Genomic DNA, 12,155 nt, shown 5'->3' with positions numbered 1-12,155 from the left:
GAGGGAACCAAGATTTATTACACCAGTGGTCTCAGAAGAGCTGCACTCTCCAAAGTCTGAGCCCTGAGCTAGTGTAGAAAGTTACTTTTATTCCATTTATTAGGCAGGGCAGGGATCTATTGTGAGCCAGTGGACTCTAGAGATATGGAACTGGAAACCATGTCAGGCCTGTACAGCTCTTGCCTCTGGCACATCCTGTTTAGAGAAGCAGGAGGAACACTGCAGACTTTGACAGATTGGGGTTTTGATACATTTTGAACACAAAAGTGCTTCTGCAATATGTGTGGCAAAACAAGACAAAACGATAGGAATAACTTGAAAAACTATATGTCAAAGTTTTCTTTTTTCCTTAGTACTAATAATTGAAGCTTGTGTTTTTGCAGTGAGCTAACTTCTTTAAAAATTATTTTTTGAGGCACTGTCTTACTTATTTTCTGGGAGAGGATCGAGTGAGCTGCAGAAATTTTATTTCTTTCACACTGGTTTTCTTTCACATTGATTAAGTGAAAATACACTACATGGTGGCCTCACAATGAAACTAAATCCAAATTAGCTGCATCAATGAGCTCTAGTTAATCTTGGTCTGAAATACCAAGTCAATTCATTTAAATTTCCAACACATAAGCCAACCCATTTCCACAGATTTAACACATGGTTGGAGGAAAGCATTAATAGTTTATTTGTCTGGTTTTCAGAAGTATGGCTCAAGAGATGCCCACTGTTTAAGAGGCAGAGAGGCTTAATTTTGCTTTGCTTACTTAGGGGATTCACAGCCTCCGGGAAATGAGAATGCTGGAGTGAATTTTCCAGGTAAATACTCCTCTTCTACACTGGAAGGATCCAGAAATGTACCCTTCATGAATAATTAAGAACCTGTCTTGTGAGGGAGGCACTGGCTTCCTTGAGGAGCCCTGCCATTCCTGTTCTCTTGATTGCTTGACCTCAACTCGGGGACCAGTCATTCCGCTGGAGACCCAAAAGGCAATGGGTTTAATTGGGTCACAGAGTGGCAGTGGTGATGTGACAGTTCTCAGCTGTCAGAGGCAAGGTGTGCACACTTATATAAAAGGAACAGGAGTAAAGCAGTGATCACAGGGGGCTGACACTGGTGCACTGATGGCGTTGGCTGATTAGCCATGGTGTTCACTGAAGTGACGCACAGAGGAAGCCTACTGAAGGTCCACTGGATTCATATAATCAGAAAATTTTAGAGCAAATGAATGAGAATCTACCTCAAACTATAGCAACATAGAACTACGTTGCCTCTTGAGTTCAACAGGGTTATAGACTCAATTTCCTAGAGGAAGAATCCTGGGGCACTACCTGAAAGTTATCCTTCTAGTCTTCCTCTAAAGGGACCTACAGCTCCTTAGGAGAAAGTGAGGTTATCACAGATCCTGAACCTGTAACACGAAGGCTGATCACAATGTGCAGGGCCTGCCTCAGGTTTTTGTTCCTGACTTCTGCCTGAGCAGCCTGCAGTACCAAAGGCTTGGTCAGGAGGACTCTCCTCACTGCTTCCCTGGGTCCTTGTTATCAAAAGGCTTCTAACAAATGATCTTAAAAGTACAGTGGCATCTTTCTCCCTTCTTGTGTCATTCTTTGAGTCCTTCTTTCTGAAATACAAGTTACAAAATGGTCCATTATCCTCTCCTGGGTACAACTGTGAGGGTCCCATAAGGGTCTGCTCAGGAAGCTGCGTTCTCTGCAGATCTCTGAGCATCGTACCCTGCAGCATTAGCTCCAAACCATCAGCTGCTTCAGCGGCCTCTTTCAGAGCAGATTCCCCTCAGGAGAGCAGCAATGAGCTGACACTGCAATCACATCCTCCCTTATCAGACGGGAAGTTCCACTCTACTTAATAAATTCTTCCCTAAACTTATCAGCAGTCTCAAAACAAAGAACCAAAAAGCTGCCAAAGCATTCTTTATCCTGAGCCATGCCTATCACTTAAAAGGGAACATGTACTCTTATAATAGTAATAGATTCCCCTGAACAGCACTGGGCATTCATTTGTGACCTGACAGCAACCCAATTTGGAAAGGGATATGAGAGCAGGTGTTGGGGAGCAAAGATGTATCATGGACTGATCAGATCTGCGAGCTCCCGAACAAGTGGACAGAAAAGGCTTAAATAAAAGAGACAAGTGGTGTGATTTTAAGGCTGCAAGAGGATCAAAACCCTGTAGCAGAATTTGAGATACTCTGGCATCTGAGACCAAGAATTCTCGGGGCTTTGGTTTTCAAAGGAGAGGTTAAAGTAGATAGCATGGGAACTGAGCAGAACCTTGGAAATTTGTTCAAAGAGTTCTCCAGTTAGTAAATTATGCTAACATAGGAGAACTGTCTTATCTCCAGGTTGACATTCACTGCAGGATTGAGACAGCAGGAGTGAGACACCTGCAGCTGCAGTCTCTAGTTAGTGAACTGAGGTGGGAGTCAGGTGTCCTCAGCTGTGGCCTTCTCTTTGATATATCATGGCATCATGGGCCAGGACAGGTTCCAGCCAGGACCAGAAAATCATAGAAGTTCACTTACTAGGAATCCGTTGCCAATGTCCAGACATGGGTCTTAGGCCTGGGACAGAATCACAAGCAAACGTAGAAAGCCAATTGGTTAATTTAAATCCTGCTCAGAGCTGCTTTGTAGTGGTTTCCATCAAAGAAGAGCGGACTTGTGCCTTAGCAGAGGGATTAGATCCAGTGGAGAGGAAAGGGTACCACCTGCTGCTCAGGAGGCAAAGAGGGCTGCCCGGCATAAGGAAATGCAGGGTGCTGTACTGAGGATGGGGTGTGGGTAGCAGCCAGTGAGCTGTCAGTTAAGAGCTGGGGCTGTGAGGAGGTCTGTGGGGGGCTCTGTGGAGTTCTGGCATGTGGCATAGACCTGATGAGAGTTCCCAAGCCCAGGGTCTTGGCAGAACTTCAGAGTACAGGGATGGAAGTGACAGCTCAGATTCCCTTTCCCTGTTACAGAACAGATTTAGCTGCATAATGTATTTCAATTCAGAGACCCATTCCTTAGCCAGGTTTTTGTTTTTGCCATTGGTATTGGGTCCAATAACTGACACAATTGTCCTCTGGCACTGCCACTGCAGTCACCACCATCCAAACCCAGCCCGTGGCACAGGTCATAGGCCCCCTCTGCTGGGTGCTTCTGCTGCTGATCTCTGTTGGCTGCTGGGCTCTGGGACTCTTCAGCACTAATGGCCCTCAGTGTTTATTGCCACATCTTCTGAAATGTCCTCTCTGTCCACTCCACTCAGGATAAAATTCTCAAGTAGACTCATAGGACCTTTAGAGCCTGCATGGTCTGAGAAATGAATCACTGATGGTTACAGCACTGTTGGAGGGAGTCCCTGTTTCACCAGGGCTGTGTGCAGTAAGGCAGGTGCTTTCCATGGGGATGCTTACCACAGCCCCATCCCTCTCCCTCTGCTCCTCCCAGCCAGGGCCCTGATCTTCTGTATGGAGGCAGCAGCAGTCTCGGGAGCAGGAATGGGGCCTAGGCTGCCTTGGTGGGGAGAGCAGTTTCTAGGCAGTCCTGAAGGACTTTGAAGTAAGGGGTCCAGGACATGGGGGTCATAGGGTGCAGGGAGGCACAGGAAGTGAGGGACCCCCTTCATCACACTGCACCCACTCTGGCTGCCTGGAGGGCAGAGCAGCCAAGAGCTTCTGTCTGCACAGGGGAAGAGGGCTCAGCACAGCGCTGGGAAACCGGCCTCAAAAATTGATTCCGTGGTCCTGGGGTCTGACACTGAGCCAAGGTCGGCCTTGGCGCCTAGCTCTGTTCCCCTGTGCCCTGGAAGCTTTGTCTGGCACGTGCTGGCTCCTGAAGGGAAGCAGAGACTTGAGCATGTGAGCCCTGGTCTCACCTCCTCTGCTGGGAGAACCCCGGTGCAGAGGAGACAGGGACCAGATCCAGGACCAAACAACACCGTCTTCTCCACAGCACAGCTGTGCCCCCCAACTGAGATGACCAACTGAGAACTGTTGCCTGATCCCTCTAGCCCTCTGCCTCACCGACTTGAGTTTCTGTGCAGGAGCCTCAGCCTCCAGCAGTGCCCTCAGCTCCCCGTGGCCAGTCTGAGAGGCTAGCCTTTCTGTGCATGCACATTCCCCCCTGCAGCTCTTGTACTACTTTTAAACACAGCAGCTGCTCCTGGGAGTCTGCACCTCATCCTCCCCAGCAGAGCATCTGTTCCTGTCCTGCTACAGAAAGTCTCTTGTTCTGCACCCCACAGTGAAGACACTGCTGTCTTGGCCCAGCTCTGTTGGCTTTCTTTCTGCTGGCCTACATTGCATGGCAAAATTCTGGGAGGACAGTGAGGGAGGCATCTCTGGGTCCTGGGAGCCACAGAAACATAGTGAGGGTGGGGTGCTAGTGGAGGGGTTCACGTGGACAGAGTAGAAGAAGCTCTGTTCCTGTGGCTCTGGCTGGACAGTGGGTCTCCCTGGGCTTCCAGGCCCCACCGCCTGGTACCCGCTGTACATGCCCAGGGCCAAGAGGGCCATGCACAGCCGCTCCAGCGCTGCTTCTCTGTGCTGGACTCAGGGCACCGCAGCCTCAACATGGAGTTCATGGGGCTCCTGGATTCAGGGTTCAGTCCAGGGTCTGAAGGCTGGGGCAGGAACATCAGGATTGGATTCCTGCTGGGGCAGAGACCCAGATCCCAGCAGGGACTCCAGCAGGATAGCAGGGCTGAAGGGCCAGGATGGGCTGAGGTTCCTGCTGCAGGACCCAGGGCACCATGGAAGTGCGCGTCTCATCCGCTAGGGGATACGCGGGTCAGTGCAAGGCACACATTGCAATTAAGGGGACTGCCTGGGATTGTGACAGGAAGAAATTACCGTGCTTTGTGTTTTACATCATGAGAGCAGAAGCTGCTGCACAAACACAGAGGTTTCCTAGCAATAGAGGCCCTTTTGAACCTGTGACCCTAAGTGCTCTGCTGCCCATCATGCTTTGATTATAAACCTGAGTGTCCCCAAGCTCAGTGTGGCTCCTGAGACAGTCTTAGTTCATAGCAAAGCCTTGTGTTGTCCCCTGAGGAGTTCTAGCTGTGATTGTGGCTGACTTGCCCTGTCCTAGGCTATAGGCATAGCACCATGGTGCCGGAGCAGGTCCTGTGTGCCCTGGACCCATTGAATACCTGGGGGCATTTAGCATCATGTGAGTGACTCTCAAAACTTTTGAGTACATGACCATGTCCACCCACCATCAGGAATGTTTAATCTTGGTGTGATCCCGCTCATCTGCATCTGTTAAGCAGCATGCTATAGAACATGAGACTCATGCTGCAGCCCACCTGCACAATCCAGACAAAGTGCTTTGTGGGACAAATGGCCCATTTCCATATTTATTTTAAGGCAGAGCCACACTGTTATCAATGTACTGATAATAAACTCAGCAGGTCTCACCGTGCAGATGAATAGGACATTAACTGCAGTCCCTGCCTCTACTGGACCAGGAAACTGCCGTGCTCTGTTGGGACCCCGTCCCCTTAGGTCACCAACTCCAGCAACAATGACATATTTCAACTCTCAGACACTCAGTGCACATCTCCCTGGAGCCTTATGCTGCCTAGTCAGCCTTCTCCTTGAGCCGTTCCACATCCATGGTGGATTTTGACCCCTGCCAAACAGACTACAACTGCTGGCAGCCATGCACAGAACCCCATGACTGCAGAAGAGGCTCTTCTTAGTCTGGAGGAACATACACCAGCCAAATAGACTGCATCCAGTGTTATGCGAGGCATGCTCCAAGACATAGGAGAATGATTTCATACAGAGACACCAACAAATGGCTGTCAACCCCTTCTCCTCGATTTGTGTGTGTGTGTGTGGGGGGGGGATTCCCTTACCTAGTGCCCCTTTTGGGTCCCATAGCTGCCCTATTGCTTCTCCTTTTGGTGAGTACTTGTATTTTTCAGAGGATTATGATGCTCATTTAATAACCGGATAGATGTGTTTATGGCAAAGCCCATTCAGGTACACTATCATCAGCTGGAGATGGCAGATCAACAAACCTACCGGGAAGGAATTCCCATGAGTGGCCCATATGATGATGTGGCCTAACTGCCCTGGGGCAATGGACAGGCAGTCAGAGATGGGCAACCAGGACATGCATGTTAATTCCAATGGCCACCTAAGACAAGCACAGGACAAACTGCTGTTCTGCAAGCCCATGACGGATAAGGCCTGATTGGGTTCATGCAATGAGGTCCTTGACCTAAGACAGATGCTGTCCTCACAGGGCCTGCCATACTCTTAATTAAATAATATAAAAAGGGAGGAGATATAGGGAGCCGAGTGACAGCCCGTTGCTGCCTCCATGCCTCTCTGTCCTATGGGCACTGCGTCTGCCTACATTAACCATAATCCTCTCCTGCTTACATCACGTATCCGAATGTGACAGTGACCCTGTTGTATTCATCTCTTTAACCTCTTCCTGTCCCAGCTCCCACCCTTAGCCTATAAAAGGTATGATCATTTCCTGAATAAACTGGAGGCTTGATCGGATTATCTCGACTTGCCTCTATCTCTCTTTGTCTCCCCCATGTCTTTTATTTAATCCCCGTCCCCCCTCCAGGAGTTCTCGATAGATTGATCTGCAGGCCGGATCAGACTGGGAGCCACCAAGTAAAACCAAGTAAAGGCTGTCCCTGAGACCTGACAGGTAGAGGCACCTGTACGTAAAATCTTGCACCTCACGCCAGCCCAAGAGAGTTGTTCTCAGTAATCCCTGAACTGTAGGAGTCTGAGCACAGCCATGGTCTCTCTGGAAAGCTGCATATGTACTCAGCGAGGGTTAATCTCAGGGCTAATCATTCTCTGTTGTTTTTCTTCTTGGGTTTGAACTTGCTTGGGGCAGGTTGCCCTCTCCTCTTTTTAATAGCAGTCTCTTAGAAATGACTGTGTCTGTGCTATGCTTGCTTCCTCATTGTATTTGGAAGCACAAACATTCATTTCACAGGCTCCCAGCTGGAAGGAATCTGCCTCAGGATGAATCCTGCATCCTCACCCTTGTGTGATTTAGGTGAGACTGTGGATTACAGATATTTTGCTGCTCATGAAGTTATTTCGGATGTGGCCATTGGGAATGAAGGCAAGTTTCACATGATTCAGAACACAGATTGGGGGGCCATGTGCACAATACTAGGGTGGGAATGTGTCCCCTCTAACACTTCCATTGAGGTGGGGTGTGTAAAGGTGTAAAAGGGTCCCCTGTCCTGCAATGCAGATGAAAGCTGAGGTAAGAACCATAACTCAGGGCTCAGCCTCCTTGTTTCCTTCTCTCTTCTGTCACATGTGGAGCAGCATAGAGGCCCTCATCACAGAGCATCATCCAGGACCTTGACCTGAGCTTTCCAGCTGCTGGGGCTGTGGAAAATAGATTTCTGTTGGAATAACTTATTCAGATTCAGGTATCTGGTAGAGCACACAAGTAGATGTAGACATGAGGCACTGTAATAATAGTACTTCACCACACAGTGACTAGAGAAAGTCAGGAGAAGCCACAGAAATATTATGCACCTTATTCTTCACCTGGGTAATTTTATTTCTCCTATGCACAATATAAGTTATTTCCTTCTTCTAAAATTTACTGTTAATTTTCTTACATTAATGTCTAAATTCAACTCACTTTTGAATATTGTCTGAATATTGCATATTCAGTAACACTGGTCAGTAATTCACTGCTGAAAATAAGCTTTCTTATTTCTTAGGATAATGTGGTAGATGGGCCTTTAGAAAAAATTTAAATTATTTTCATTTATTGTATAACCATTTCTAAAGAAGAGATTATTTAGTTAACATTGCATTGTATTTCTTAAGTATTTATTTCTGTGTACATTTGTTCAATTTATGCAGTGAAACTCATCATAGTTTATGGTTACAACTGTCAGAAACTATGACTGCATGAACTTTCTATGCAGGGTGATTCTGCTTCTGAGATGTCCCAGGTCATTTGATTTCTATAATATTTATTAGAAATGGGGCAAAATAAGAGTGACCCAATCCTAGATTTCCACTGATGCAAAGTATAGCGCTGCTGCAGGACTGTGCCACCGTGTGATGGTCGGATATTTCTCTTTTTGTTTGAAGTGATTTTGTCCCTGGGTTCACTATGACAATATCATGATTCTACAACCAGTGGTTTCTTAAATGTATTTTATGAATAACTGACCTTATCGTGAAGAATTTGTCATATCTTATCTTTGTCATCATAAGGAAGTAACTCCTGAAATGAATTTTGAACATCTATTTTTTCTATTATGGAAGTACTTTATGGGAGAGGGTACAAATTGGAAACCATAGGTAAGACCATGACAATTGAGTCTTTCCAAAAGGAATTAGGTGTCTTGACTTTAGTATAAGTTTAGCTTGCAGAGTTACTGCTTATACTTTCTTCAGCTACCAAAGTTTTTAGATAACATTCATTAGTCTCCCTCTTAGGATTCATTGGGAAAAATGCAGATTTGACCCTTTGGAGTTCTTATTTTATTTTATTTTGTTTTGAAGAGGAAAAAATGGAATAAAGCCAATCAGATCAAACCAGTATAAGAGATACAGAATTTCAAATCATTATCAAATCAATAATAGTCACCATAATGACTCTTGTTGTCTTCAAAATAGCTGTGGATAACATCTGATATAGTAAAATTCAAATAGAACAGGACAGAATATAAACAATAAAAACAAAACAATGAACACAAAAAGGAATTTCAAAACAAACCAATAGTAAATCCACCATTGCTACCATAATACATCTTGCTATGCCTGAAATGGCTTCTCCTGCCATAGGATTTAACATAATCAAGCAAAACAAAAGAGAATAAAGCCCAACCTAACAAAACAATGAGAACCATATAGGACCTCAAAACAAGACCTTAAAGAATGAACAATGGCTGCAGCCCTCAGAAGGAGATCCTCCTAGATGCCACACTGTGTACCACTATCCTCTGAACCTTTGATCAGACCACTGGCCCCAGACCTGCAATGTTAGTGAAACACCAAAGTACCACAGGCATCCAATTGCATTTCACCTCCCTAGCTGTCATTACAGTCTGTTTGTGTCTGGAAAAGCTGGTTGCTTAAGGCAGCGGGTGGAGGTGCTGTGCTGCTACTTCTTGTGTTTGCCACCCCATGTGCTGTAGTATGGGATTGGATTCTGGCTGTTCCCAGGGTGCGTTGGCCCACACAGGGCACTAATTCCCAGGCTGGGCTTCTTTGACGGTGTGGCCGTTATTCTCTCTTCTCTTTGGGATTCTTGACCCATTCCATGTTTTCTTTACTTTTAACCAAAGACTTTCTTTTACTACAGTGCTTTTAATTACATAATGTATGTCAAGCCCTTGACTTATTCCTCTGAGTAATCATGCCATAAAATCAAAAAGGGAAGTTCAATTTTAAGGCACAGTCACTGTTTGATGTCATACTAAAAATGGGATGTTGATAAAATGTCACCAGGCTAGAAACAAGGAATGATTTTCATTTTTGTCTCATTTGTGTCTGTTTTGCTTCTGCCTCCTTTGACAATCAAATCCCTGAGAACCTTTAGAGGTCATTGGAATGGTCAATATATGGCATAGGTAGAAGCTGCCAATTTTCTTGATCAGTGTGAGCACACAATGTAGTGCTTTACATTAGGGTGCTTTGTATATGCACAAATTGTACATGAAATTAATACTGCAACTATTGTTTGAATGAGTTTGTTTTCTCCAGTGATAACCTATGTTGGTAATTCTGAGCTTTCACTTTTCCAAATTGACTGAATAACTGACAGTGGACCTTATAGTGGTCTAAATTAGGACATAAAACAGAGGATCTATAAGTAAAAAGAAGAAAACCAGTATTTTTGGAATGGCAACCCATGGTAGGTCCCTGTGGTCCTGAAACAGTCCTGTGACCTCCTCTCCAGTGGCTCAGGAGTCTGACCATACACATAGAGACTATGTGGAGTCCCCATGACCCCTAGTGGATGCCCATCCATCCTGCCCTGGTGGAGATGCAGCTGTGATGTGGGCACTCACTGACAGCCCACACGGTGTCAGCTTCACGCTCTCCTCTGGGCAGCGATCTTCTCATGTTCTCTCTTTGCACAGAGCTACTTGTTCTCTCATTGTAAATAACCATAATGTTTTAATGTCACCAAAATCACATAATTCAGAGCCACTAACGGATACCTATGTGATAGCTCGGACCCTAGAATAAAATCCAAGGAAGCAAGAAATTTAGAAATTTGGAGCAAAGGCTTTATTTTAGGCCAGGCCTGGCGACGCAGCCTCCGGTAGTCGATATGGAAGACTGCACGCTTAACAGCTAAAGGGCAGGGTTTTTCATGTAAAATCACAAACAGCTGGTGGTCTCACAATGCAAGGAGCGGGGTAGGTTTGTGGTGCACTACAGAACAGGAACATGGAGATTAGATTTCTTGGGAAGAACAAGATTCAGGTAAGGGTTGGGCTAACAAGCAAGTTTAGATTAGGCAGACATCCTCTGGTGGATGGCACATCCTGCAAACAAGCAAGTTTCCCTGCAAACAAGCAAGTTTAGATTAGGAAGACATCCTGTTCTGCTCTTAGAGTTACTGTTGATCTTTTTCTTGCCTCCAAGGAGACTTATGAGGGTTTTTTTAATATATAGGTTATAACACCTGCAGGTCACCAGATGGACTGTGGGAGTGGGTTAAAGGTCTGCTTTCTACTTTATCTGCTCATTTATGTTTGCTTGTTTGCTTTCAGATGTGTTTTCTGGATAAAAGGGCTGTCATGTTTGCAGAGCACGTATGCGTTAATCAATTTTTTGTTGTTTCTATGATACAAATCCATAAGAAGCACCCAAACATAGTACTTGTAATCCTGTCCAAGAAAGTAGGAACCTGTGTACCCCCTTTGTGAAATACCTGAGATCCAGTGTCAGTCATCATCGCTTCAGGAAATAATAATCTCTCAGTCCATACTCTCTGCAGGGTCAGTGTACTGACAACACTGTATCTCCAGGTCCAGGCATAACCTCAGACAAGTCTGACACCAAGTGCAGAACCTGGAAGTGCCTGACACAGGTGCACAATAGGGGGTGTTACTCCCAACAGATCCTGAAAATCACAAAGGTTTTAAAAACTGTATGTGAGAAGTTTTGAGACACAAAGGATGTACTTTACTCTTTCCAAAAAATTAAAAAATGACAAATTTTATTCAACATGTATAAAACAAGGAATGAGACTGGACTTTAGTCTTTTTTCTTCCTCTACATTTATTAATCTGTTTGGTATCCATCATAAATAATCATAGTGTATTTCAATTTCACACAAAGCACATGAGTCAGAATCACCAGCGACATAGTGAGTGAGAGCCTTCTGACCTGTGCTAAGGATGCGTTTCCTCTGTTGTCTGCAAAACGTTTTTGCTTCTTTGCCTTTGAGATACACTCTCAAAAGTATTTCTATGTTCTAGTGGCAGATACTGTATTTAATATTAGTGTTGCCACTAGAAACAAATTATCAAATGAAAACTTGAGTATAGTGTGTGGGAAGTTGCCTAGGAAATACCTACAGATGACTGAGTGACCCTAAGTAAGGTCCTGAATTTACAGCCCCTCTGGCAAAGTCAGAACTATTTCAGGTAAGTGACAGTATATCCTCTCCAGAATCAGTGTAACTATGTTATGTTGTTTTTTCCTAATTTAGTGTTTTTGTTTTCTTTTTAGTACCAGGAATCGAACTCATGACATTGTACTTGCCAGGCAAGTGCTTATGCCACTGAGCTAAATCTCCAGCACTAGTTTAGTTTTTTTTATTTGTAGGTTGGCTTGTTTTCAGACAAGGTCTCACTATGTATCTCAAACTGGACTTGAACTCACAGAGATCCTCTTGCCTCAGTCTCCAGAGTCCTGGGGTTACCTATATGCACCACCACGCTTATCCTCATTAGATTCCTCTTTAAATTCCAAACTGTGTCCTCAAATCTACCAGAGGGCCCTGATATGTAAGGAGTATTACCAAGTATTCTATTCAGTTAAGGTATTGTCCTCTGGGTGCCTGGGAAATAAGGCTGCCTGGGGCTCTGCATGCAGGGACCCTCAGGGTTCCAGGGAAGTGGGTCCTGATTTTCCAAAGTGGGACACAGTCTTGCTACTGGGCCCCTGTGCTCTGCACGTC

The 12,155-nt window shown here is 45.3% G+C and overlaps 1 protein-coding gene across 2 annotated transcripts in view; it reads left to right on the top strand.

Moving 5' to 3' along the window:
• The window catches only part of LOC101787174 (butyrophilin subfamily 1 member A1-like), a 95,661-nt gene that overhangs the window by 60,638 nt on the left and 22,868 nt on the right, over positions 1-12,155 (top strand). The window lies entirely within an intron of this gene.

The sequence above is a fragment of the Cavia porcellus genome, unplaced genomic scaffold (genome assembly GCF_034190915.1).
Source record: "Cavia porcellus strain 051 isolate PalLab524CR breed Dunkin Hartley unplaced genomic scaffold, mCavPor4.1 scaffold_2, whole genome shotgun sequence".
Classification (NCBI taxonomy): Eukaryota; Metazoa; Chordata; class Mammalia; order Rodentia; family Caviidae; genus Cavia; species Cavia porcellus.
This window is presented reverse-complemented; position numbering and strand designations above follow the sequence as displayed.